The 26,512-nt window shown below is 38.7% G+C and overlaps 1 long non-coding RNA gene across 6 annotated transcripts in view; it reads right to left on the reverse strand.

The window, feature by feature from the left end:
- Nucleotides 1-26,512, reverse strand: part of LOC147361186 (uncharacterized) — a 430,912-nt gene that overhangs the window by 284,451 nt on the left and 119,949 nt on the right. For all 6 annotated transcript variants that reach the window (XR_015139864.1, XR_015139868.1, XR_015139866.1 and 3 more), the window contains one exon: nucleotides 11,540-11,605. This is a non-coding gene — a long non-coding RNA (uncharacterized LOC147361186). The remainder of the gene's footprint in view (nucleotides 1-11,539; nucleotides 11,606-26,512) is intronic.

The raw sequence follows: 26,512 nt of genomic DNA on the forward strand, positions 1-26,512 counted from the left end.
GTATTTCTAATATAATGATATCTTTTTGGTAGATCATATGCTACTGATTCAAATTTATTTGATTTTATGAAATATTAAGTGAAGATCATCAAAATACCTGTTCCTGCATGAGAATATACTTTTGAAGAACTTATAAGTATCTTTAAAGTCAATTTACTTAATGTTTATTTCCACATACTGAAATAAATTCCAGAGAAGTCAAGTTACTGGTAAGATTTAATTTTTTTTTGTAGAAGAAGAACCAAAAGAGAACTAGGTGTGATGGTTCGTGATGGTTAATATTACATGTCAATTTGACTGGACCATGGAGAGTCCCCATATTTAGTCAAACATTATTCAGAGTGCTTTGGATGAACTTAACATATAAATTGGTAGAGTCCATAAAACAGACTCCCTCTGTAACATGGGCCGGCCTCATTAAATTAGTTGACAGGCTAAATCTAACAAAAAGGCTGAATTCCTCTAAGCAAGAGGGAATTCTTCCTGCCCAATGTTGTGGGTTTTTTTTTTTTTTTTTTGTATTCATTTTTATTTATTTGGCTGTGCCAGGCCTCAGTTCTTAGTTGCAGCATGCAGGATCATTAGTTGGAGCATGTAGAATCTTTTAGTTTGGAATAAGAACTATTAGTTGCAACATGTGGGATCTAGTTCCCTGACCAGGGATCAAACCTGGGCCCCTGACAGTGGGAGTGTGGCGTCTCAGCCACTGGACCACCAGACAAGTCCCCCTGCTCAATGACTTTTAAACTGGAGCAGCAGCTCTTTGTGGATCTTAAACTCGATGGCTTTCAGACTGGAACTAAACTATTGGCTTCCCTGGGTCTCTAGCTTGCTAACTCACCCTGAAAATCTTGGGACTTGTCAGCCTCCATAATCACATGAGCCAAATCCTTATAATAAATCAATCTCTCTATATATAAAGATATAGAGATATATGTCTCTATATCTACTTATCTGTCTTATTGGATCTGTTTCTCTACAGAATCCTAAGATCCTGGACATTATGTAACATCACAGAAAGGACTTTTCCCATTCTTCAACTCTACACTGTCTGTTGAAACTTAATGTTAGGTGAGAGAGAGGTACCATGCTACACACTCAGGAGTCAATAGGCCCTTCACTGCCCCGGAAGGCCATGAGTCCTATGGGGCCTTCAGAAGAGTGGGAGGAGATGGGGCAGCATAATGCTGGGGATATGATTTATTGCCCCTCTCTGATTGGCCAGAAAGAAGACACAGAGTCTTTCTTTGGTGAAGGAAGCTCTTGAATGCATTCTGATTTCAGGCTGCCTGTCAGTATGCTAGTCATTTTGTGTTAGTCTTTATTCTCTGATCAATTTGAGGAATACAGGAATACCTTGGAATTTTTCTCAACAAAATGTATTATTATATTGGTTTATCCTTATAAACATTATTTACAATTACTATTGATTTCCAAACTTAAATCCCAGGTTTTTAAGTACATAATACATTTATATCATATAAATATATTTATATACATCATAAATATTTGCTCAGTCAATATTTTATCAGTTTTCTCTATATATTTAAATGCAGGGGAATAGTATTATTTTCAAGAGTACTATGAGCACATATTAATGATATTTTCTGTAATGTAATTCAACTATAGCAATAGGCTCTATGAGAATATCAATATCATACATAGTCTAACCCATCATAACAGTAGCACATAGCCCTTGTTACTGTTTAAAAAATTAACTTCAGGTTTATTTCATGCAATTTATGTTCTGAAGGACATACGGACACTCAGATCCAAATCTGTATATTAATGAGCTAGCTATGCTGTGTTTAGAGTTCCACTGTGTCTTTCTTTGATAGTAATTTTAAAATAAAATCTATTATAATACTGACAAGCCTATGCATCTCAACGAAACAAATCAAAGTTCATTTCTTAAAGACCATGATCCTTGGATAAAATATTGTTAAATACTTCATAATCTATTTCATATGCAGCTAAAAAAGAATAATAGACAGAGGTCATCCGATTTCTCTATTGCCATTTTATGATGTTGGTCAAAGGGTACTTTACTTTTCCCCACATTAGAGATTTGATGGTCTCAGCTTCATTTTAATAACACAGAAATTTAAATGAAATCAAGTCTATTTTGACCCTCATTTGTATTCAGATGGCCATTATGGAGATTGAATTAGAGAAGAGTGGTCAAATATTTTGAATTAGAATTCTGTGGGAAAACTGGAGAGCTGATACATGAAGTCAAGAATAATACATGAAGTCAAGGTAATAGGTTTATGAGAAATAAGTCTTCCTATTTGTTCTACCAAGGAGGTAAATTGGAAAACTTACCCTTTTCTTCACATTTAACTAGTATTTCCTTATTAATATACTTTGTATTGCATTTCATAGCTAACCCAGAGGATTGAGTAAGAGTATTTGTGAATAAATTTCAAATAGAAGCCTGGAGATGGGAGATGAAAAGAAGGGGAGTGGGATTAAGTGCTGAGCTCTGGTGAGGCAGCAATTACTCTTCAGGAGGCCAGGGTGTTGCTCAGGTTTAAGAGCCAGTTCAAACTGTTATTTAAAAAAAAAAAAAAGTATAGTTGCCATAGCAACCAAAGTGCCACATGACGTTCATATTTTCCCTCCTGAGAAGAAGAAAACCCATTTTAAAGCAACTGTCATACACCAAAAAGAAAAAAAAGTTTTCTGATAGACTTACTGAACTTTTAACCTGCTTCCTCAAGGACAAAAAAAAAAAAGAAGAAGAAGTAAAAAATTCAGAGAGTTTTCCCCATTATTTACAAAATAATCTGAACTCCACCATTCTGTCGCCTCTCCTAAAATGCAATCATGTCTTAGGTGATACTTAAGCTTATGTCAGGGAAGAGTAAGTGGATAAACTGCTTCTTAATAAAGCAAGGAAACTGTGGCCTGTGTTTTTCAAATAGATGACTGATTGATTTCCTTGAAAGTCTTCCCATTCTGACATTGATCTACCTTGAACACTTTATTTATTTATTTATTTATTCATTCGCTCATTCACTTTCTTCCTTTCTAAATGCCTTCATATTTCTGCCATCGGACATCTCATTGTAACACAAGGGTCATCTATCAAAAATTACTCAAGAAAATATAGTCAGCATTCAATGATTTCACTTGATATTAATAAAAGATAAAGATAGCACTGCATTGTGTCTGACTCTTGCGATCCCATGAACTGTAACCTGCCAGGTTCCTATGTTCATGGGATTCTCCAAGCAAGAATACTGGAGTAGATTGCCATTTCCTTCTCCAGGGGAACTCCCCAACCCAGGAATTGAACCCAGGTCTCCCACATTGCAGGTGGATTCTTTACCAGCTGAGCTACAAGGGAAGCCCTGATATTAATAAAAGGGTAGCATTAGTTCAAAATTGTGGCTAGCCATCATCTCCCAGTTCATTTATGTAACAGGTTCATTGTCATTACACTGAGAATATTTTCAGCACATTGATATTTGGAAAGCATCATAAGTGAAGAGAGACGACCAAGAACTGGGTCCTTCAATATTGAGGGGGGTCAAAGATAAGCATGAAAAACCAGCACAAGAGAGGAAGACGGAACAGTCAGTGAGATGATGTCTTTATGCCATGTGCTGATGCTGCTTCCCCACCTCAGCCCCATACCCACTCTAATGGCATTTTAGACAGTGAGACCAAACACTTAGTTCCTCTGACCTAACATGATGCGTGCTCCATGCAGGCTGCACTGATCATCGGCCCTAGGGAGGTGCCCTGAAGCTGTGTCCACGTAATGTCACGCTTATTTGTCTGTACCTTAGTCCTGTCTGCTTGCTGGGTCACTGAATGAAAGCAACCTTGTCAGCCTCTAATGTCTCTGGACCTTGACCACCTCTTTGTATTCTTAGATATATTAGGCAGAGTGTTACGGTGCAAGTTTGATCTGGAAGGAAATATTGTCAAGAACATAAAGAAACCATACTGTGAAATCAAAAAAAGAATAACATAAGAGAAGCTCAAAATTGGGTCCAATATTAGTGAATTTCATGGTAAATTTGCATAATATATCAATTTTTCTATGCATTATTAAAAATATTGTAGGATCTCTGCAAACTCTGTCCTACTGCCTTCTAGCTATAGAAATTATTGTGAGGAGGCCTGAGGTCTGTGTGATACTGGTTGTCTTGTACATGGCTTGTCCTCTTGTAAATGCCTGGTAACAGTTTTCCTGGTATTTGTCACGATATTTTAAGCAGCAAATTGAGATCTTTATTTCAGGAAAACTCCCTTCTTATATACTATTAAGACTTAGTTACTATGTATTTATTTTTGGCTGTGCTGGGTCTTCATTGCTGGGCTCAGGCTCTCTCTAGTTGCAGCGAGTAGGGCCTCCTGTTCGCTGCAGTGCACAGGCTTTTACAGTGGTGGGTTCTCTTGTTTCAACGCACGGACTCCAGAGCTCAGCAGTTGTGGTGCACAGGCTTAGCTGTTCCAAGGCATGTGGAATCTTCCTAGACCAGGGATCAAACCTGTGTCCCCTGCATCGGTCATTGTATTCTTAACCACTGGACCACCGGAGAAGCTCCTCTTATATTCTGTTTTGAAAAACGTTGATCTTTATTTATTGGGTGCTCTACTTCAAAGGTACCAATGACTTTTGCTTAATTTATTTTCAATGTCATACAGTTTTTTTAAACTTGTTTTAACATGTTTGTCTTTTTTGGTCTACATTTGCTCAAGATTTTTCCTGTAATGAAAAAAATAACCATGGATTCTGATGATTCTAATGTCAGGTTATTCTTCAGAGAAGTTATTTTGGCCTTGTATCTATGTAGTTAGATCTATAATTTCTCTTTTTATAACATTTTATCTTTTATTTATTTTCTTTTTGGAATATTTTTATTGAAACCAGTTTTAATAAGATGTCATAATAGGGAATGAAGAAAAAAGAATTTCACTATGCTCATTGGGTTATATTTTCTTCCAGGCACTCTTTCCTTCATCATGCTCTGACCACCTCCTTCCTGCTTTTCTTCCTTCCTATACTTTATTTTGGAGAAGACACTGGCACCCCACTCCAGTACTCTTGCCTGGAGAATCCCATGGATGGAGGAGCGTGGTGGGCTGCAGTCCATGGGGCTGTGAAGAGTCAGACACGACTGAGCAAGTTCACTTTCACTTTTCACTTTCCTGCATTGGAGAAGGAAATGGCAACCCACTCGAGTGTTCTTGCCTGGAGAATCCCAGGGATGGGGGAGCCTGGTGGGCTGCCGTCTATGGGGTCACACAGAGTTGGACACAACTGAAGTGACTTAGCAGCATACTTTATTTACATAGGGGCAATGTCATTTCTCTTCATCTTCCAATGATTAGGGAATTTCTTTGAAAAGCTTCTGCTTACTCTGATACAACAGTGTGAAATTTTAAAGGTTTAATACTTACAATTATATCTGAGACTTGTTTTTCCATCTAAATTATGGCTTAAAGGTGATTACTTGTATTCTATGCACTCAGCTTTTTCTCAATTAGGAGAAGGTCAGTGGGTATAAGAGCTGAAGCGGTATGGTCTTTTGTTGTTGGCAGACTATGTGGCTTCTGCTGTCGCTTGTGAGACAGTTAAATCTATTCTGTAACCAAGATTCACTTTACATACTTCGACAGCAGATGTCATAGCTGGAGGTATAGCTTCAAGTTTCAGATTTATCTAACACATATTATTGTTGTTGTTCAGTCTCTAATTTGTGTCAAACTCTTTGTAAACGCTAGAGACTGCAGTGCAACAGGCTTCCCTGCCATTCAGTATCTCCTGGAGTCTTCTCAAACTTATGTCCCTTGAGTTGCTGATACTATCTAACCATCTCATCCTCTGCTGCCCCCTTCTCCTTTTACCTTCAATCTTTCCCAGCATCAGGGTCTTTTCCAATGAGTTGGCTCTTTGCATCAGGTGGCCAGAGTCCTAGAGTCTCAGATTCAGCATTAGTCCTTCCGATGAATATCTAGGGTTGATTTCCTTTAGAATTGACTGGTTTGATCTCCTCGCTGTCCAAGGGACTCTCAAGAGTCTTCTCCAGCACCACAGTTTTGAAAGCATCAATTCTTCAGTGCTCAGCCATTTTTATAGTCCAACTCCCATATCTGTACATGACTACTGGAAAAACCACACAGGCCTTCGTCAGCAAAGTAACATCTCTGCTTTTTAATATGCTGCCTATCTTTGTCATAGCTTTCCTTCTAAGGAGCCAGCATCTAAAATCTGAGTCACCCTAAAATTATTATTTGCATAACAGAACATTTACTTTATTTTTCTTTTATTTATCCTCACCTCATTTCCAACATTAATTTCCTTACTCCCCAGTTGAAAGAAAGGTAAGGGAGGGTACCCAGTCGTCTTCTCATGCTTGGGGATTTGTTAACTCATAAGTACTACTCTCAGGAAATATGAAAATGGTTAAGGATCTTTTTCCCCCAAGAATATCCCATTTATTTCCTTGTTTTCTTTTTTTTTCATTTTTTACAAAATTTGATTTGTTGATTTGACTTGGCTTCTATTTTCTTCGTAATATTTTTGGAATTTTGACTCTGTTTGTTGGCTGCTGTAAGAGAGAGATTCTATGATATGGCTTTAATCACCTGTCTTAACCTGGAGGTCTCCATTTATCTGCCTTTGAAATGAAGCTTCAAAAAAGAAAACTTCTTGTTAAATAAACCCAAGGAAGGATTTCAACTTTTTAAGGCACCTTGATCTTTTCTATAAAATGTGTAAAGTAGGATCATAGTTGAGGATAATATTTTTCATAAGAATAAACAACAGAAATATTTTCCATTATCTTTCTCTTGTGGTAATATTGATGCCTTATTTCATTGCATTATTGTTTCCCTAGCAGTGGAGATTTTATTTGCATTCTATTTAAAGAAAAATTATTATGTAATTCAGTAATCTCTACATGAGAGCATTTTTCAATATGTTTACAGACTAATTTTTCTCTTTGATATTGTTTTCATTCAAATAAAAAAATGGAATTAAAACTCATGCAGAGATTGTGACCACTTCCAGATTTCTTCTGTACAAACCAATCAGAGAACGCGAAACAAATTTCCCTTAATTTTCAGGAGAATTTTAAAAAGTGACATCAGTATACATTTTTCTCCCCTTGTTTTGCTGTTTGAATTTATTCAAACTGTTCTGAAGAGAGACCTTGAAACTTTACTTTAGGAAACATTCCTACATTAATTCTGAGCAAATGGACACGAGGCTTTTACAGGTTTTTCCCTCCATCACCCCAATCTCAGCTCAGTAGGACACCCGGTTACTTTTCTTTCTATAGTTGCAAATGCTAAAGAGATTGGTGGTAATTTTAGAAAGGCTAACAGCAGCTGGAGGTGTCAGTTCTTCATGGCAACTTGAATTAAAAGGGAATATATACTGAGATTTGAACCTACTCAAACTTCAGGGGATGCAAGGTTAGAATTAAGCACAGTTCTTTTCAGTGGGAAGGTCCGGATAATGAGGGAACAGCAATTTACTTTTCCAATTCAATAAATCTTCAAAAAACTTTCAAAGCAAGGTCAGGCAAGCTTTTTAACCTCAATGAGTTAATCCACAGTAACTCTTGGATGCTTCAGTTTAGCTAGATGGGAGAAACTGGGCCAAACTGTTAAAAATAGAAATAACAGACCACAAAAGATGAAGAAAAAAAGTGTATTGGTCACAAGGAATAGACAACTGATTGCAAAGAAGGTTCACTTAAATGAGATCTGAAAGGGCTGACTGTATAAGACATACTTGGAGCTTTGCAGAATTAACAGCTTTCAAAAAATGTTTGAAGTAATCTGAATAATACATATAAAATTTATTTCTGAATCCAAGGAAAGGCTTTAAAAAAATATTGAAACTTCACAAACTAAAAATGATCTGCCAGAGGAGATGGTCTTCCAGGCTCTGGGTATTAGTGATTGAGTAATTGATCACAGGATTCTGAACGCCTGCACTGACCTGAAGCAGAGTAGTGATGGTTTGCTGTCCTACCGCATTATGGACTGAATGTCTGTGTTCCTCCCAAATTCATATGTTAAAACCTAACCCCCACTGTGATGGGAGAAGGCAATGGCCCCCCACTCCAGTACTCTTGCCTGGAAAATACGATAGACGGAAGAGCCTGGTGGGCTGCAGTCCATGGGGTCGCTAAGAGTCGGACACGACTGAGCGACTTCACTTTCACTTTTCACTTTCCTGCATTGGAGAAGGAAATGGCAACCCACTCCAGTGTTCTTGCCTGGAGAATCCCAGGGACGGGGGAACCTGGTGGGCTGCCATCTATGGGGTTGCACAGAGTCAGACACGACTGAACTGACTTAGTAGCAGCAGCAGCAGCAGCCACTGTAATGGTATTCCAGGGTGAGCTCTTTGCAGGGTAATTAACTTTAATGAGGTCATAAGGATGGAGTCCCCATAATGGAATTAGTGTCCTTATGATAAGAAACTAGAGAGCTTATTGTCTCTCTCTCCACCATGTGAAGACACCGCAGGAAGGCAGCCATCTACAAACCAGTAAGACAGCTCTTGCATGCATGCGTGCTCAGTCACTCAGTTGTGTCAAACTCTTTGTGACCCCATGGACTGTAGCCCTCCAGGAGGTTTTCCAGGCAAGAATACTGGAGTGGGTTGCCATTTTCTACTCCAGGGGATCTTCCTGACCCAGGGATCAAACCCGTGTCTCTTGCATTGGCATGTGGATTTTTCACCACTGCACCCAATCTTGGCAATCCCAAGACAGTTCTCACTAAGAACCAAGTCAGCTGGCATCTTAAACTTGGACTTCCTGACTTCCAAACTTCACAACATAGATATTCACAGTTTAAGCCACTCAGCTTATGCTATTCTGTAGAGCAGCCTGAACTGACTTATACATAGCGTAACTGCTTTTCTAGGTTAAATGTCAAGCAAGCAGGCCTTTTTGATGGATTAACTCATTGCTGGGGTAAAATAAGCAATGCCTAAAAACATAAAGCAGTTATTTCATTATTCATAATGGGCAAATGATGAATGTTCTGAAGGGAAAGTTTAGATGCAGTAGCAGTATTGATTCTGAATAACAGTTCTAAACAGTGCAGATGACATGATGATGTGCAAAGGATATTTCACAGGGCAGATGAGGAGAGAAAGGATAACAGTGAAAATGAGAACAGGGTGTGCTGATCCAAAAATTGCACTTGAAGTCTGGGTGATGTAAATGGCAGGGCTGCTGCCTTGCAGGTCCTGCAATAGAGAGTTGTGGTATCTAATTCACTGTGCAGCGTGTCTCCAGCTCACCCAGCAGCATTATCAGTAATTACAAGGAGAAAGCATCTCACACATTATGAGAATCCAGTTCTGGCAAAGAGGCATCTGTCATGATCCACCCTGTTTTTTCCTGATGGAGGAGCCACACCACAGCAGGAAGGGCTTTTGCGTTTTGAATCAGTGCTTTCTCCTCTTGCCTGCTCTGTGATGGAAAGTGCTTTGCCTAATTGCACATTTACCAGTATAGCTATAGAATTAGCAAGAATCTCACATTTCTGCAGGATAACCTTATCTCATGTCCATGGCAGGGGGTGGGGAGGATTTTAAAACACGGCTCATACAGACTCTTGTTGCAACTAATTTATTCATATCTTTTCTTCAGATATTAGGAGTCAGAGATTTCCCACTCAAGCTGTTACTGAAATATAGAAAACGTGCCATTTTTAATAGGCCTGTTTTTTCAGGGTCTGGTTCTAAATGGAAAGTAATTAAAAGTGAGTGTATGTCAACAGATCTGCAGACCCCACCTGGGGGGTGGTCTATTACCCTTTGCTTTCCTAGTACCCTTTGCTTTTCCTGTGTGGTATAAACCTCAGGGATTGACTGGAGGTTATTTTTGTGTTTCAGGATTGTGCAACTGCTGTTTCTAGTAACATTTCCTAAACTCATTTCTGTTGTCTTTCGTCTTCCCTAGCTGGCCCTCCAACACCTAGAGACGATGAAGCATGTAATCAAAGCTCACAGTTCCCGTCGGTCTACACAGTCACCCACACTCAGTGTTCCAGATAGAGACATCCCCAGGACAAGGACAATATATTATTCACTTCTGTGTCACCAGCTCACACTTAATATCTGTGTTTTAATAAGTATGCCAAGAAATAAGTATACTAATACCCTATTGAATGAATTGATGCAACCATAGGGGAGGAGGGATTGGGACCAACTTAGGAATTCAGGAAAGGCTTTCTTGAGAGAGTAAAGTTTGAACTGAGATCTGAAGGAAGGTGGGAATTAACTTGGTGAAGCAAGGAGGAAAGAGAAAATAAAGATTTCTTGTGCATCAAATTGAGACCAAAATATTCTACTGACAGTCTCATAGGATTTAAGATAGAGTCATTCTTCATAATAGGATGACCTGCATTCTGGTGCATTAGTGCTAACCTGTGGAGGCACCTGCTGATCTCCAAACCTCAACTCGCTCTTACTGGGTCTCTCTTCTAAATATGGTGTATTTGTATACAAGTTCCAATCCCAGATATGCTTCTTTCTTTTCCCCTCCTTGATAAGCCCAGTTATAACACTAGACTTACTATTTGAATTATTAATACTATTCCAAATTCTGGTTCCAGGAAAATGTTTCCAGGAATCTAAACTTGAACTCTTTCTTGGGTTTGCCGTTCCCTCTCTCTCTGAGGCAGATGGCTGTGGATGGATTCTGCTATCTGCACATGGAACTGTAGATATAATTAGGTATCTTCTTAACCATACTTGTTAGTCATAAAACCAGATTCTCCAGCACTTTTGTCTGCTTACTAGTTTTTTGATTAACTACATCCTGTATTTCTGGTGATGATGTTTGCTTGAACAAAGACCACAATTTACTTATTTGGAGACTCTGCCTGGCCCATCTGATGGAGCTTAAAGTATTTGCTAAGCTATGGCTCATTAACACACAGTTGGTGGCTACAAGTGAGTCCAGAGTTTATAAGAGCACCTTATCTCACTGGCTTTCTTGGCATGAATAAGTTGTCACTGTTTTTAGTCGTATAAATGTTAACCAACACAATATCGTAAGCACCATGAGAAAGTGAAGCTTGATCTCGGATTTAAAGGAAAGTGGAAATTGATTAGAGGGAGGCAAGAGGAACAAATGTTCAAGGTAGAGATAGGAACATGTAGAAAGGCCCTTTGGTAACATTGGAAATTATGATGGAAGGTTGTGTTCCTGGATAACAAAAATGCCAAATAAACCACAGTGCAAAACAGAGCTACAGTTTACATAGAAATATGCATACAGGGCCAGGTCAATCCTTTTTCAAAGCTTTGTCTTAATCCAAGGATCACTGGAGAAGCACTAGAAAGATTTTGAGCATCTGATTTTCTTTTCGTTTCACAATGATTCTGTAGGTTAAGACCTCCATACATCCACATGATGAACTACATATTGTAAATATCCTCTGAAGTAAGCATGAGAGTAAAACATAGCAGAAATTACAGGAAGAAATAGAAACCTTAGGTTTTAGAAAATGACAAGAGAATTGAAAATCAGTGTGCCAAACTTACATTGAGGCTGTAGCTCCCTGGAGGGGGCTGTTGTCCTCTGTAACTTAGAGTTTGGATTTTAATGACCTGTTGAAAGAGAGGAGAAGAAGATAAAGCCTCATGTCTTTGTGGCTGGGGTGGGGGGGTAGGGGGATTTGAAAATGATACTTCATATAACAAAAGGACATTGGAATGACAACATCACACGGAAATGATAGTCCGAGTGAGAAAAGAAATTAAAACTCAGCCTGTTATCAACAGAGACAATTAGATAGTTTTTCTACAGTAGGCCCTGGGAGTATATAAACATTACAGTTGTCAGAATTCATAACTAGAAGTCATACCTACTGTGAACTGAAGAATCTATTTCATACAGTTTGAATGAACCAGGGCACTTTAAACATGGAAGTAAACCAAAATTAATCACTTATCTGTAGCACTCTATACAAACAGAAGAAATAATTCCAAATTCTTTCTACAGATTCTTACCTTATTACAGTCTTCACAGCATTTTCACAGAAAAAAACAGTGCCTCACTGAGCATTAAGTACAAAATCCAAAATTAAAGAACACACAAAAGAAAACTAATCATCACTAATGTAAGAAAGAATAAAAAATGAAAATTCAAAATCAGACTCCTGAAGTATCTTCAGTGATACACACACAGATAAATTAATAATCATATTTAGTTTTTCAGGCAACAAGGATACATTTAATGTATGAGCAAGACACAAAGCATACTATCATTTAAAACATAACAATTTTTTAAATGTTGAAATGTGCTGTCATTTTATGAGAAATACTCATGATATAATACACTGAACTGACTCAAGAAAATTGATCTGTAATTGGTAATGTATTTACATCTATAATTAAACATAGATTCAATGAAATACAGTCTAGAAAATTTCAAAAGTGAATTCTATTGAAGTGAAAATGAAGGAAACGTAAAGATGAGATCCCTTGGCAATCCATCTTATAGTTTTAATATAAACTTGATGTCAAAGGCAAATAACTATGGCATAGAAAACATAAAATTGGGGCCACTCTCAAGTATGATGTTAAGATATAGATATCAATATTTTAATAGCAACAAGGCAAAAAGTTAGCCAACATGAAACTAAATATATTGAAAACTATATGACTACATACGGCTTAACAAGTGAGTCATGAATTAGTTTATGCTGAAATATGTATAAATTAAATCTACCACAATATACACATAAAATGATGTTCAATCTCAAGAGTAATTAGGGAACTTTAGGCTAAAGGTGATGCTACTTCATAATCAAGAGATAGGTAAATTCAAGTATCAAATTTTATTGGAAAATTAGGTAATGGCATAGTGAAAACTCATATATTACAGGTGCAAGTATAAATTAGTACTATATCATTATGTATTTGGTAATATCTGATAAAACTTAATATATGCATATTTGGAGGCCAAATCAATTTTACTGTTAATTATATGGCACCACAGAAACTGCTGCACCAGCACACTAGAGACACATTTACGAATGTTACTGGCAACTTTATATATAGCAGCAAAAAGTGACACAAACTAACTGTCCACCAAAAGAAGAATGAATTAATAAACTATGATATAGTCAAAGAATTTTAATGTATAGTAATCATAATAACGGAGAAGGCAATGGCACCCCACTCCAGCACTCTTGCCTGGAAAATCCCATGGACAGAGGAGCCTGGTGGGCTGCAGTCCATGGGGTCACGAAGAGTCGGACACGACTGAGTGACTTCACTTTCACTTTTCACTTTCCTGCATTGGAGAAGGCAATGGCACCCCACTCCAGTGTTCTTGCCTGGAGAATCCCAGGGACAGGGGAGCCTCGTGGTCTGTTCTCTATGGGGTTGCACAGAGTCGGACGTGACTGAAGCGACTTAGCAGCATCAGCAATCATAATAAATGACCAGAAAGATATATGTTGTGCCAGTTACTATGGTTTAATAGTATTGTCCTCCAATACTTAGTGATGAAAAACAATCATTTATAATGCTCTTGGTTTTTATGGGTCAGAATCTGAACAACACGTAGGGGAAATGGTTTGCTCCTTTTCTGCCTTGTCTGAGGCATCAGTTGGTAGACTGGGAGGCTGGGGAACAGTATCCTCTTAAGGCGAGCTCATTCCCAAGTCCACTGAGACCTAGGTCAGCTAACTGTCTTAGTTATTCTCCATGATTCTCTCCACACTGTTTCAGTTTCCTCTTATCATAGTATGATCAAGCATCTCAAAGCTGAGAGCAGAATGAAAGCTGTCTTCTTTTCATGATCTAGTTCAGAAGTTGCATAGCATTGCTTCTGCTATATTCTATTTTTGGGGCAGAATAATCAAAAAACCCCACCCAGTTTCAAGGGGAGCAAACCCCCATATACCTCTTAGGAAAACTCACAAAGCCACATTGGTAAGAAAAGCATAATGCCATGATGAGAAAGATGGTCACAGTCATTTAGGAAAATCAGACCTGCTTAACATTCCAACTGGGCTTCCCAGATGGTGCTAGTGGCAAAGAATCTGTGAATGAAGGAGGCAAAAGAGATGCGTGTTCGATCCCTGAATCAAGAACATCCTCTGGAAGAGGGCATGGCAACCCACTCCAGTATTCTTGCCTGGGGAATCCCATGGACAGAGGAACCTGGTGAGATATAGTCCATAGGGTCACAAAGAGTCAGACACAACTGAAGTGACTTAGCATGCATGCACACAACATCCCAATTGGCATGAATACATTTTTGAGTGGAAAAAGCAAGTTGCAATACAGCATAATTCTATTTACGTAGAATATTTCAATGCTTATATATATAATACATAGGCAGTACATTTATATATGTATGCATATATTTTATATGAATGCATATATTTAGAGAAAAAAAGATACAGTTGAAATAAAGAATGAGAAATTCGAGAAAGACGTTATCATTGGAGGTGGTGGACGGAGAAATATGCAAGTATGAAGGAATATATAAGAAGCACCCAGGAATATATTAGAAGCACTCCAAGGTAAAGAATCCACCTGCCAATGCAGGAGACACAGGTTTGATCCCTGATCCAGGAAGATCTCACATGCCACAGGGTGACTAAGTCCTCGTCCCACAACTACTGAGCCTGTGCTCTAGAGCCCAGGAGCCATGATTACTGAGCCTGTGCAACACAACTACAGAGTAACCCCTGCTCTCTGCAACTAGAGAAAATCCTATGCAGCATCAAAGACCCTGCACAGCCAGAAACCAGTTCAGTTCAGTGGTCACTCAGTCGTTTCCGACTTTGTGAATCCACGGACTGCAGCACACCAGGCTTCCCTGTCCATCACCAACTCCCAGAGCCTCCTCAAACTCATGTCCATCGTGTCGGTGATGCCATCCAACCATCCTATCCTCTGTCATCCCCTTCTCCTCCTGCCTTCAATCTTTCCCAGCATCAGGGTCTTTTCATTTTTTTTTTTTTAATTTCAATTTATTTATTTTAGTTGGAAGCTAATTACTTTTCAATAGTGTAGTGGTTTTTGCCATACATTGACATGAATCAGCCATGGGTTTACATGTGTTCCCCATCCTGAACCCTCCTCCCACTTCCCTCCCCATCCCATCCCTCAGGGTCATCCCAGTGCACCAGACCTGTCTCATGCATAGAACCTGGACTGACGATCTGTTTCACATATGGTAATATACATGTTTCAATGCTATTCTTTCAGATCATCCCACCCTCGCCTTTTCCCACAGAGTCCAAAAGACTGTTCTATACATCTGTGTCTCTTTTGCTGTCTCACATACAGGGTATTCGTTACCATCTTTCTAAATTCCATATATATGTGCTAGTATACTGTATGGGAGAAGGCAATGGCACCCCACTCCAGTACTCTTGCCTGGAAAATCCCAGGGACGGTGGGGCCTGGTGGGCTGCCGTCTATGGGGTTGCACAGAGTCGGACACGACTAAAGTGACTTAGCAGCAGCAGCAGTAGCAGCAGCAGTACACTGTATTGGTGTTTTTCTTTCTGGCTTACTTCACTCTGTATAATAGGCTCCAGTTTCATCCACCTCATTAGAACTGATTCAAATGTATTCTTTTTAATGGCTGATATTCCATTCTGTATATGTATCACAGCTTTCTTATCCATTCATCTGACGACGGACACCTAGGTTGCTTCCATGTCCTGGCTATTATAAACAGTGCTGCGATGAACATTGGGGTACATGTGTCTCTTTCAGTTTTGGTTTCCGCATTGTGTATGCCCAGCAGTGGGATTGCTGGGTCGTATGGCAGTTCTATTTCCAGTTTGTTAAGGAATCTCCACACTGTTCTCCATAGTGGCTGTACTAGTTTGCATTCTCACCAACAGTGTAAGAGGGTTCCCTTTTCTCCACACCCTCTCCAGCATTTATTGTTTGTAGATTTTTGGATAGCAGCCATTCTGATCGGCATGAAATGGTACCTCATAGTGGTTTTGATTTGCATTTCTCTGATAATGAGTGATGTTGAGCATCTTTTCAGGTGTTTGTTAGCCATTTTCATGTCTTCTTTGGAGAAATGTCTATTTAGTTCTTTGGCCCATTTTTTGATTGGGTAGTTTACTTTTCTGGAATTGAGCTGCAGGAGTTGCTTGGATATTTTTGAGATTAATTCTTTGTCAGTTGCTTTGTTTGCTATTATTTTCTCCCATTTTGAAGGCTGTCTTTTCACTTTGCTTATAGTTTCCTTCATTGTGCAAAAGCCTTTAAGTTTAATTAGGTCCGTCTTTTCCAATGAGTCAGTTCTTTGCATCAGGTGGCCAATGAATTGGAGCTTCAGCTTCAGCATCAGTCCTTGATGTCCTGATGAATATTCAGGACTGATTTCCTTTAGCATTGTCTGGTTGATCTCCTTGCTACCCAAGGGACTCTCAAGAGTCTTCTCCAACACCACAGTTCAAAAGCATCAGTTCTTCAGTGCTCAGATTTCTTTATAGTCCAATGCTCACATCCATACATGACTACTGGAAAAACCATAGCTTTTAGACGGACCTTTGTTGGCAAAGTAATGTCTCTGCTTTTTAATATGTTCTCTAAGTTGGTGATAGCTTTTCTTCCAAGGAGCAAGCATCAACCAGAAATAAATACAACTAAAAGAAAAGAAGCACCCACAGCGATATTTCATAGAAATGTATTTCATTTCTCAATGTGGGTTGCATGGGAAATAAATCCCAGAGGACTTTAAATTTAGTTAAATGTGGGATGTTATGTAAGCAAGAGTGCCAGTGATGCACTCTAGATACAGAACTTAAATAGATGGTTGGATGGTAATTTGTTATTATTCAGTCTCTCAGTCTTGTTCAACTCTTTGTGACCCCATGGACTGCAGGACGCCAGGCTTCCCTATCCTTCCCCTTCTCCCAAAGTTTTGCTCAAACTCACGTTCATAGAGTTGGTGATGCCATCCAACCATCTCATCCTCTGTTGTTCCCTCCTCCTCCTGCCTTCAATCTTTCCCAGCACCAGGATCTTTTTTTACAATGTTTGCATCAGGCTGTTTGCATTAGGTGGTCGAAAAGTATTAGAGTTTCAGCTTCAGCATCAGTCCTTCTAACGAATATTCAGGGTTGATTTCTCTTAGGATTAACTATTTTGATCTCCTTGCTGTTTCAGGGAATCTCAAGAGTCTTCTCCAGTATCACATTTTGAAAGCATCAGTTGTTCAGCGCTTAGTATTCTTTATGGTCCAACTCTCACATTCTGCCCTTAAATGTACACCAATATTATAAAGGAGGCACACGAAGACAAAAATAGAAGATACACCATTAGTCATAAAGCCCATGGGTCAGTCTTCTTTATATAAATATGATTCTACAAAGAAAACACAAAAATACCAGAAATCATTCTGGTATTTTGAAAAGTCTGTGGTTAAATAATCTCATGTAATAATCAATGTGACTCAGTAAAATTTCTGCTCTACCAAGCATTCAACAAAAATACAAAAGATTTGCAATCCTTTAAAAGTGTTTTATTTACAATATAGCGAGTATTTATGCACACATCTGAATTTTGAAGTCCCTGAATCATCTTCTCCTTAACAAAATTATGTTTTCCAGCACTAAGCATGATGCTGAAAATTGCACCTCTAGAGATTTTTTTTTTTAATTTAGGAGTAGCTCTTGAAATTTTCTTCAGAAGGTTTTCTTGCAAAATGCAGAGAGCTCAATTGGTAATCTATAATTCCCCAAATGTGGGGACTGTTTATCCACACAGTGATCACAATGGGAAGCACCCAAGAGTAAGATCACAGAGGAATGCTTCTCTGTGAGATAGAGGCCACCAAAAAAGAAAGGGCAGAGACTGAGTACAGAGGAATAAGGAACACATTTTGTTTTCTTGTCCTTTTTTGTTTTATCTTATTTACCACTTTTCTGAAGAGGGAATATGCTTGGCAGCTTTACTGTGGAATCAACACTTGTGGCTGGAGACATTTAACATTGCCAGCTCAGATATATAAATGGACTCCAGCAGTATGGGAAATACTTCTTAAAAGTATTTAGTAGTGTAAAAATGTTGGTTAAAGAGCTTTGTTGTAAATCTGTTTCAGGTGATATATACACGCAGAGCAAATTACCCATGGAATCAATACAAAAATGTATGAACCATTGTGTTGCTTTAAAAGCAAAAAGGAGAAAAATAAAATAAGGAGTTCAGAATCTATTATGTAGGTCAGATACCTAGTATTAATTGGTTTCAAAGGGGTTTGTGCTTAAAAATAGACTCTATCCTACATAGAAAAGACAGATATTTGTTCTGTTTACATGTAAACTGGGACAGTTTCCTTTAATGTAGATATGAAAACCAGAATAAGTAACTAAGGCCACTCAGGAGAAGAGATTCCCCAAGCTTCTTTTTCTTTTTATTTATTTTTTAAATTTATTTTAACCTGACAAGAAGAAGAAAAAAAGGAAGATTCCAGAGCCACACTAAACAACACCACAGCTATGAAGGAAGATGCTGGAGACAGATAATGCCTCAGTAATATTTGTCTTTTTTATTTTTAAGAAAAACAGAAAGTTTAGCATTTCAAGTTTTTATTATGTGCCAGACATTAGCCTTGGTGATTATTTGTCTCATTAATTAATTTTTATTGGAGTATAGTTACTTGACAATGTTGCATTACTTTCTACTGTACAGCAAAGTGAATCAGCTATACTTATAAATGTGTGCATGCTAACTCACTTCAGTTGTGTCCGACTCTTTGCAACCCTATGGACTGTAGCCCACCAGGCTCCTCTGTCCACAAGATTCTCCAGGCAAGAACACTGGAGTGGGTTGCCATGTCTCTCTCCAGGGGATCTCCCCAACTTAGGGATCGAACCCACATCTCTTAGGTCTCCTGCATTGGCAGGTGAGTTCTTTATCACTAGCTCCATCTGGGAAGCCCCATACATATACATCAGTTCAGTTCAGTCGCTCAGTCATGTCCAACACTTTGAGACCCCATGAATCGAGCATGCCAGGCCTCCCTGTCCATCACAAACTCCCGGAGTTCACTCAGACTCAAATCCATCAAGTCAGTGATGACATCCAGCCATCTCACCCTCTGTTGTCCCCTTCTCCTCCTGCCCTCAATCCCTCCCAGCATCAGAGTCTTTTCCAATAAGTCAACTCTTCGCATCAGGTGGCCAAAGTACTGGAGTTTCAGCTTTAGCATCATTCCTTCCAAAGAAATCCCAGGGCTGATCTCCTTCAGAATGGACTGGTTGGATCTCCTTGCAATCCAAGGGACTTTCAAGAGTCTTCTCCAACACCACAGTTCAAAAGCATCAATTTTTCAGCGCTCAGCCTTCTTCACAGTCCAACTCTCACATCCATAGATGACCACAGGAAAAACCATAGCCTTGACTAGACGGACCTTTGTTAGCAAAGTAATGTCTCTGCTTTTGAATATGCTATCTAGGTTGGTCATTACTTGCCTTCCAAGGAGTAAGCGTCTTTCAATTTTATGGCTGCAATCACCATCTGCAGTGATCTTGGAGCCCAAGAATTAAAGTCTGACACTGTTGCCACTGTTTCCCCATCTATACCCCATGAAGTGGTGGGATCGGATGCCATGATCTTCGTTTTCTGAATGTTGAGCTTTAAGCCAACTTTTTCACTTTCACTTTCATCAAGAGGCTTTTGAGTTCCTCTTCACTTTCTGCCATAAGTGTGGTGTCATCTGCATATCTGAGGTTATTGATATTTCTCCCAGCAATCTTGATTCCAGCTTGTGTTTCTTCTAGTCCAGCGTTTCTCATGATGTACTCTGCATATAAGTTAAATAAGCAGGGTGACAATATACAGCCTTGACGTACTGCTTTTTCTATTTGGAACCAGTCTGTTGTTCCATATCCAGTTCTAACTATTGCTTCCTGACCTGCATACAGATTTCTCAAGAGGCAGATCAGGTGGTCTGGTATTCCCATCTCTTTCAGAATTTTCCACAGTTTATTGTGATCCACACAGTCAAAGGCTTTGGCATAGTCAATAAAGCAGAAATAGATGTTTTTCTGGAACTCTCTTGCTTTTTCCATGATCCAGCAGATGTTGGCAATTTGATCTCTGATGCACTCTTTTTGAGATTTACTTCCCATTTAGTTCACCACAGAGCACTGAGTAGAGTTCCCTGTGCTAAACAGTAGTTTTTCATTAGTTTTACCTTCTGTGCTGCTGCTAAGTTGCTTCAGTCGTGTCCGACTCTGTGTGACCCCATAGACAGCAGCCCACCAGGCTCCTCTGTCCATGGGATTCTCCAGGCAAGAACACTGGAGTGGGTTGCTATTTCCTTCTCCAATGCATGAAAGTGAAAAGTGAAAGTGAAGTCGCTCACTCGTGTCTGACTCTTAGCAACCCCATGGACTGCAGCCTACCAGGCTCCTCCGTCCATGGGACTCTTCAGGCAAGAGTACTGGAGTGGGTTGCCATTGCCTTCTCCAGAACCAATCTCCCAGTTCATTCCATTTCTCCCTTTCCCCCTTTTTTGTCCATATGTTTGTTCTCTAGGTCACTATCTTTATTTCTGTTTTGCAAATTTTGGCTTTTAAAATGTATCTCAGGGTGAAAGTCTTTAGTCACTGAAGTTTGACTCCTGAGAAATAATCTTGAGAAAGTTCAAGGTTCTTTCACTCCCACAAAAGGACGACTATATGCTGGCTGGACAAATAGACATTACTTGTATATGCACAATGGAAATATTTTCATTGCAAGACCCTGAATATTTCTGTTAAAAATCGGTGAGTGTTGCTGACTATGATTTAATTAGACTTGACTTTTGCAAGCATTTCCATTGCAAAAAATTATAAATATAAATACATACACACACACACACATATATATATTTGTACTTATGTCTAACACTTCTGGCTTACCCACTTCTGGCTCTCTAAGAAAAATTTTACTACGCAATAGTAACAATACTTGCTATGCCAATTAGTCTTCTGTCTAGCTATTGCAATTTTTCTTCACATTATTTTTAATAATTATCCAAAGTAATACATTATAGAAATTAATTTTAATGTAAAACATAGATGGGGGTTTTTAGTAATGCATATTTTTATCTCTGAGATACATATACATAATATATCTCTGAGAAGAATCTATTTTATCAGGAGACTATGTCAAATCTGAATTCAACTTAAGTATGGAGTTTGAAGTTGAAGCTCAGTGCAGCTTTGATCTGCCTACCTACATGGCTTAAAACATGGTGATGATTTAGCAACCATCCTTGGGCCAATACCCCCACCTACACTAGAGAAAAGCTGCTTTGCACGTGGACATCAGAGTGACCTGGTAAACATTATCTGACAGTTGCTGGACATTTAGGGAAGAAGAACAAGTAAGTCTCAGAAAATGACCCAGGCACAGGCCTTTTGCCTGTCAAACAAGGAGAAACAAGGATTAAAAATAAAACACACATCATGTAAGGTTAAGAACTCCTGTTGTGCTAAGAGCTTTTGAAGCCTGGAAATACCAGAGGCTTAAGTATATCTAGGACGAAAATGAAAGCTCTGACCCCTGATCATTAGTGCAGCACTCAACCCGTGACCAGAACTCTCATAGGTTATTGCATTCAGCTTCACCAGGGTTAGAAGGGCAAGGCGAACACACAGAAAATGACACTCATTCAATTTAAACATAATTTAATTCTCTGAAGACTTTTTTTAATAGGTTTTGGGAATCAACATCTTAGAGCACTCTGACTGAATGCTGCTATTTTGGGAAAATAAATTTGCTGCTATTTCTATTTTCTGTGTGATTCAAGGTTCTTGAAAACTGAGTGAGGTGCCTTTTGGAACTTCCATCCTAGAGTTTAAATTCAACATGTGGATGAAATTGGTGAAACACATCAAATACACTGTGTATTCTATTAATGTGCTTTAAGATATGCTATCCACACCCATTTATATTATAATAATCTAATACGGTATATCTATTCCTCCTCTACTTAATCATAGACTGAACTCTAAAATCATCTCTGTTAAGACCGTCTCAAGGTCTTCATATTATTCAGAGCATGTTGGAAAGTTGCATAAAGAACATGAACACCTAATACACCATAGTAAATGCAAAATGTATTATCATCAATGAGCAATGCATTCTGGTGAATCCAAATCCATCCCTAATACTTTTTAAAATATCATCATCATGGTCTTAGTCAACTGTTTATAAAGTATGATCCGAGACAAATCATCCACTGGCACAAAGCAGGGTGTGGTCAGCTGACTGTTACCTCAGAGACATGCTTTGAGAATCTTGAACTTTGTGAAGGTATATTTTACTTGCAAAGGAAGTAGAAGGTTGAATAAAGAAAATTTTGGTAAACTACAGTTGAGTAAGTGAAGAGGAGACCCTACAATTCCATAGGTCAAAAGACAAGTAAAAAGAAAGGAAATTTCACTGTTTTAATCTTCTCTTGAATTATTATTTTCTAATGTATAATTTATTTACTTTTCTTGCTTATTGCCTGTCTCCATCTCATAGTCTATTGACTACCATGTAGATTTCCTTAGCTTGTGAATTTTTTCTATTTTTATTCAGACAATGTGTCATCATTACTTTGAATAGGCTCTGACACATTATAGGGGCTAAATAAATATTTAACAATGAATAATACCATCAAGCTACAATTTGTTCAAGAAACCATGGGAGGAAAATGAGTGATTCATAGGATTAAGTTCAAGTGAGACAGAATAAAATTAGAAATGGCCTCAAGGGAGAAGTTTACCTGGATTATCAGCAGGTGTTGATCATGTTTGAGTTTAGAAGAGTACTTAAAATAATAGAGAAAATACTGTAATAATATCTATGAATTTTGAGAAATCTGTTTTTTTTAAAGATTAAACAATAGCATGAGCCAGTTCTTATTAATGTACAATACTAAAGCCATATAGTTTACTTTTCCCATGGTTTTTTGAGTGATTGCTATATACATATGTATATATGATATATATGTGTGTGTGTGTGTGTGTGTGTGTGTTGTTAAGTGAAAGAGATGGCTTAAAACTTAAAATTAAAAAATTAAGATCATGGCATCCAGTCCCACAACTTCATAGCAAATAGAAGGGGAAAAACAGAAGCAGTGACAGATTTTATTTTCTTGGGCTCCAAAATCACTGTGGACGGTGACTGTGGATGGTGAAATTAAAATTCACTTGCTCCTTGGAAGGAAAGTCATGACAGACCTAGACAGCATATTAAAAAGCAGAGATACCACTTTACTGACAAAGTCTGTATAGTCAAAGCTAGTTTTTCCAGTAGTCATGTACAGATGGGAGAGTTGGACCATAAAGAAGGCTGAGCATTGAAGAATTGATGCTTTTGAATTGTGGTGCTAGAGAAGACTTGAGTCCCTTGGACATCAAGAAGATCAAAACAGCCCATCCTAAAGGAAATTAACCCTGAATATTCATTTGAAGGATTCATGCTAAAGCTGAAGCTCTAATACTTTGGCCACCTAAAGCAAAGTGCTGACTCATTGGAAAAGACCCTGATGCTGGGAAAGACTGAAGGCAAAAGGAAAAGGGGTGGCAGAGGAAGAGATGGTTAGATAACATCACCGACTCAATAGACATGTATTTGACCAAACTCCAGATGATAGTGAAGGACAGAGGAGCACGGTGTGCTGTGGTCCATGGAGTCTCCAAGAGTTGGACATGACTTAGTGAGTGAATAAGAACAACATGGAATAAAGGACAGAAAATGGAATCACGGAAAACATTCAATTAAAATAACCTAGGGCAGGAAAAACTATGAAGACAAAAATAGGAACAAAAATAAGGGTAACAAATAGAAAATGATAAGAAATATGATAAGCATGAATCCAACTATATAAATAATCAGCTTAAATGTCAATTGTCTAAATGCACCAATTTAATTACAGAGATTGTGAGAGTGGATCAAAAAACATGACTTACTACTTATGCTGTCTATAAGAAACTATAATTATAAAAAACACAAATAGTTTACATGTAAAAGGATGGAGAAAATATACCATGCAAACACTAATCAGTAGAAAGAAGGACAAGGAAAAGAAGTAGCTATATTATTTTCAGACAGAGCACAATAAACAGCAAGGGAATTTATCACGGATCAAAAAAGGTGTTGCATAATAAATAAAGAGGTTAATTAACTCTACAGAAAACCTATCACTAACATCAAAGTTAATGATGAGAAAATTGAATATTTTTCTACTAATATCAGATACAAGGTCAAATGTTCAGTCTGTTTAACTTTTTTCAACATTATACTGAAAGTCCTTGTTAAGGCAACACAATCCTTGCTAAAGTTGGATGGCATCACCAACTCAATGGACATGAGTATGAGTAAACTCTGGGAGTTGGTGATGGACAGGGAGGCCTGGTGTGCTGCAGTCCATGGGGTAGCAAAGAGACATGACTGAGCAACTGAACTGAAGGTAATACAACAAGAAAAGAATATGTCTCCATCTTCCCTGATGACTCAGACAGGAAAGCATCTGCTTACAATGCGGGAGACCCGGGGACAATCCCTGGGTCAAGAAGACCCCCTGGGGAAGGAAATGGCAACCCACTCCAGTACTCTTGCCTGGAAAATCCCATGGACAGAGAAGCCTGGTAGGCTACAGTCCATGGGGTTGCAAATGGTTGGACAGGACTGAGCGACTTCCCTTTAAATTTCTTCATTCTCTCTTCACATAATTGTCTATGTACAAAATCTGAAAGAACTAAGAAGCAATTACAACAAGGTAGCAGAATATGATATTAATATATAAAAGTCAATCATTTCCCTGTATACTAGCAATAAAAAAAGTGGATTTGAAGCTAAATCCATAATGTAATTTAATTAGTCAATAAAGCAGAAGTAGATGTTTTTCTGGAACTCTCCTGCTATTTCCATGATCCAACAGATGTTGGCAATTTGAACTCTGGCTCCTCTGCCTTTTCTAAAGCCAGGTTAAATATCTGGAAGTTCACAGTTCATGTACTGTTGAAGCCTGACTTGAAGAATTTTGAGCATTACTTTGCTATCGTGTGAGATGAATGCAATCGTGCACTCAATTGTTTGAACATTCTTTGGCATTGCCTTTCTTTGGGATTGGAATGAAAACTGACCTTTTCCAGTCCTGTGGCCACTGCTGAGTTTTTCAGATTTGCTGGCATATTGAGTGCAGCACTTTCACAGCATCATCTTTTAGGATTTGAAATAGCTCAACTGGAATTCCATCACCTCCATTAACCGTGTTGTAGTGATGCTTCCTAAGGCCCACCTGACTTCACGTTCCAGGATGTCTGGCTCTAGGTGAGTAATCACACCATCCTGGTTATCTGGGTCATGAAGATCTTTTTTGTATAGTTCTTCTGTGTATTCTTGCCACCTCTTAATATCTTCTGCTTCTGTTAGGTCCATAGCATTTCCGTCTTTTATTGTGACCATCTTTGCATGAAATGTTCCCTTCAGTTCAGTTCAGTTGCTCAGTTGTGTCACTCTTTGTGACCCCATAAATCATAGCACACCAGGCCTCCCTGTCCATCACCAACTCCCAAAGTTTACTCAAACTCATGTCCATCGAGTTGGTGTGCCATCCAGCCATCTCATCCTCTGTCGTCCCTTTCTCTTCCTGCCCCAATCCCTCCCAGCATCAGGGTCTTTTCCAATGAGTCAACTCTTCTCATGAGGTGGCCAAAGTACTGGAGTTTTAGCTTTAGCATCATTCCTTCCAAAGAAATCCCAGAGCTGGTCTCCTTCAGAATGGACTGGTTGGATCTCCTTGCAGTCCAAGGGACTCTCAAGAGTTTTCTCCAACACCACAGTTCAAAAACATCAATTCTTCGGTGCTCAGCTTTCTTCACAGTCCAACTGACATCCATACATGACCACAGGAAAAACCATAGCCTTGACTAGACAAACCTTTGTTGGCAAAGTAATGTCTCTGCTTTTGAATATGCTATCTAGGTTGGTCATAACTTTCCTTCCAAGGACTAAGCATCTTTTAATTTCATGGCTGCAATCACCATCTTCAGTGATTTTGGAGCCCAAAAATATAAAGTCTGACACTGTTTCCTCTGTTTCCCCATCTATTTCCCAGGAAGTGATGGGACTAGATGCCATGATCTTCGTTTTCTGAATGTTGAGCTTTAAGCCAACTTTTTCTCTCTCCTCTTTTACTTTCATCAAGAGGCTTTTTAGTTCCTCTTCACTTTCTGCCATAAGGGTGGTGTCATCTGCATATCTGAGGTTATTGATATTTCTCCCGGCGATCTTGATTCTAGCTTCTGTTTCTTCCAGTCCAGCGTTTCTCATGATGTACTCTGCATATAAGCTAAATAAGCAAGGTGACAATATACAGCCTTGACATACTCCTTTCCCAAATTGGAACCAGTCTGTTGTTCCATGTCCAGTTCTAACTGTTGCTTCTTGACCTGTATACAGATCAAGTTAAAGGCATACAGAGAAGCTAAAGGCAAAGGAGAAAAGGAAAGATTTACCCAGATGGGTTTCAAATTGGGA

The sequence above is a fragment of the Bos grunniens genome, chromosome 13 (genome assembly GCF_055505025.1).
Source record: "Bos grunniens cultivar Pamir isolate PY7600 chromosome 13, Bosgru_T2T1.0, whole genome shotgun sequence".
Lineage (NCBI taxonomy): Eukaryota > Metazoa > Chordata > Mammalia > Artiodactyla > Bovidae > Bos > Bos grunniens.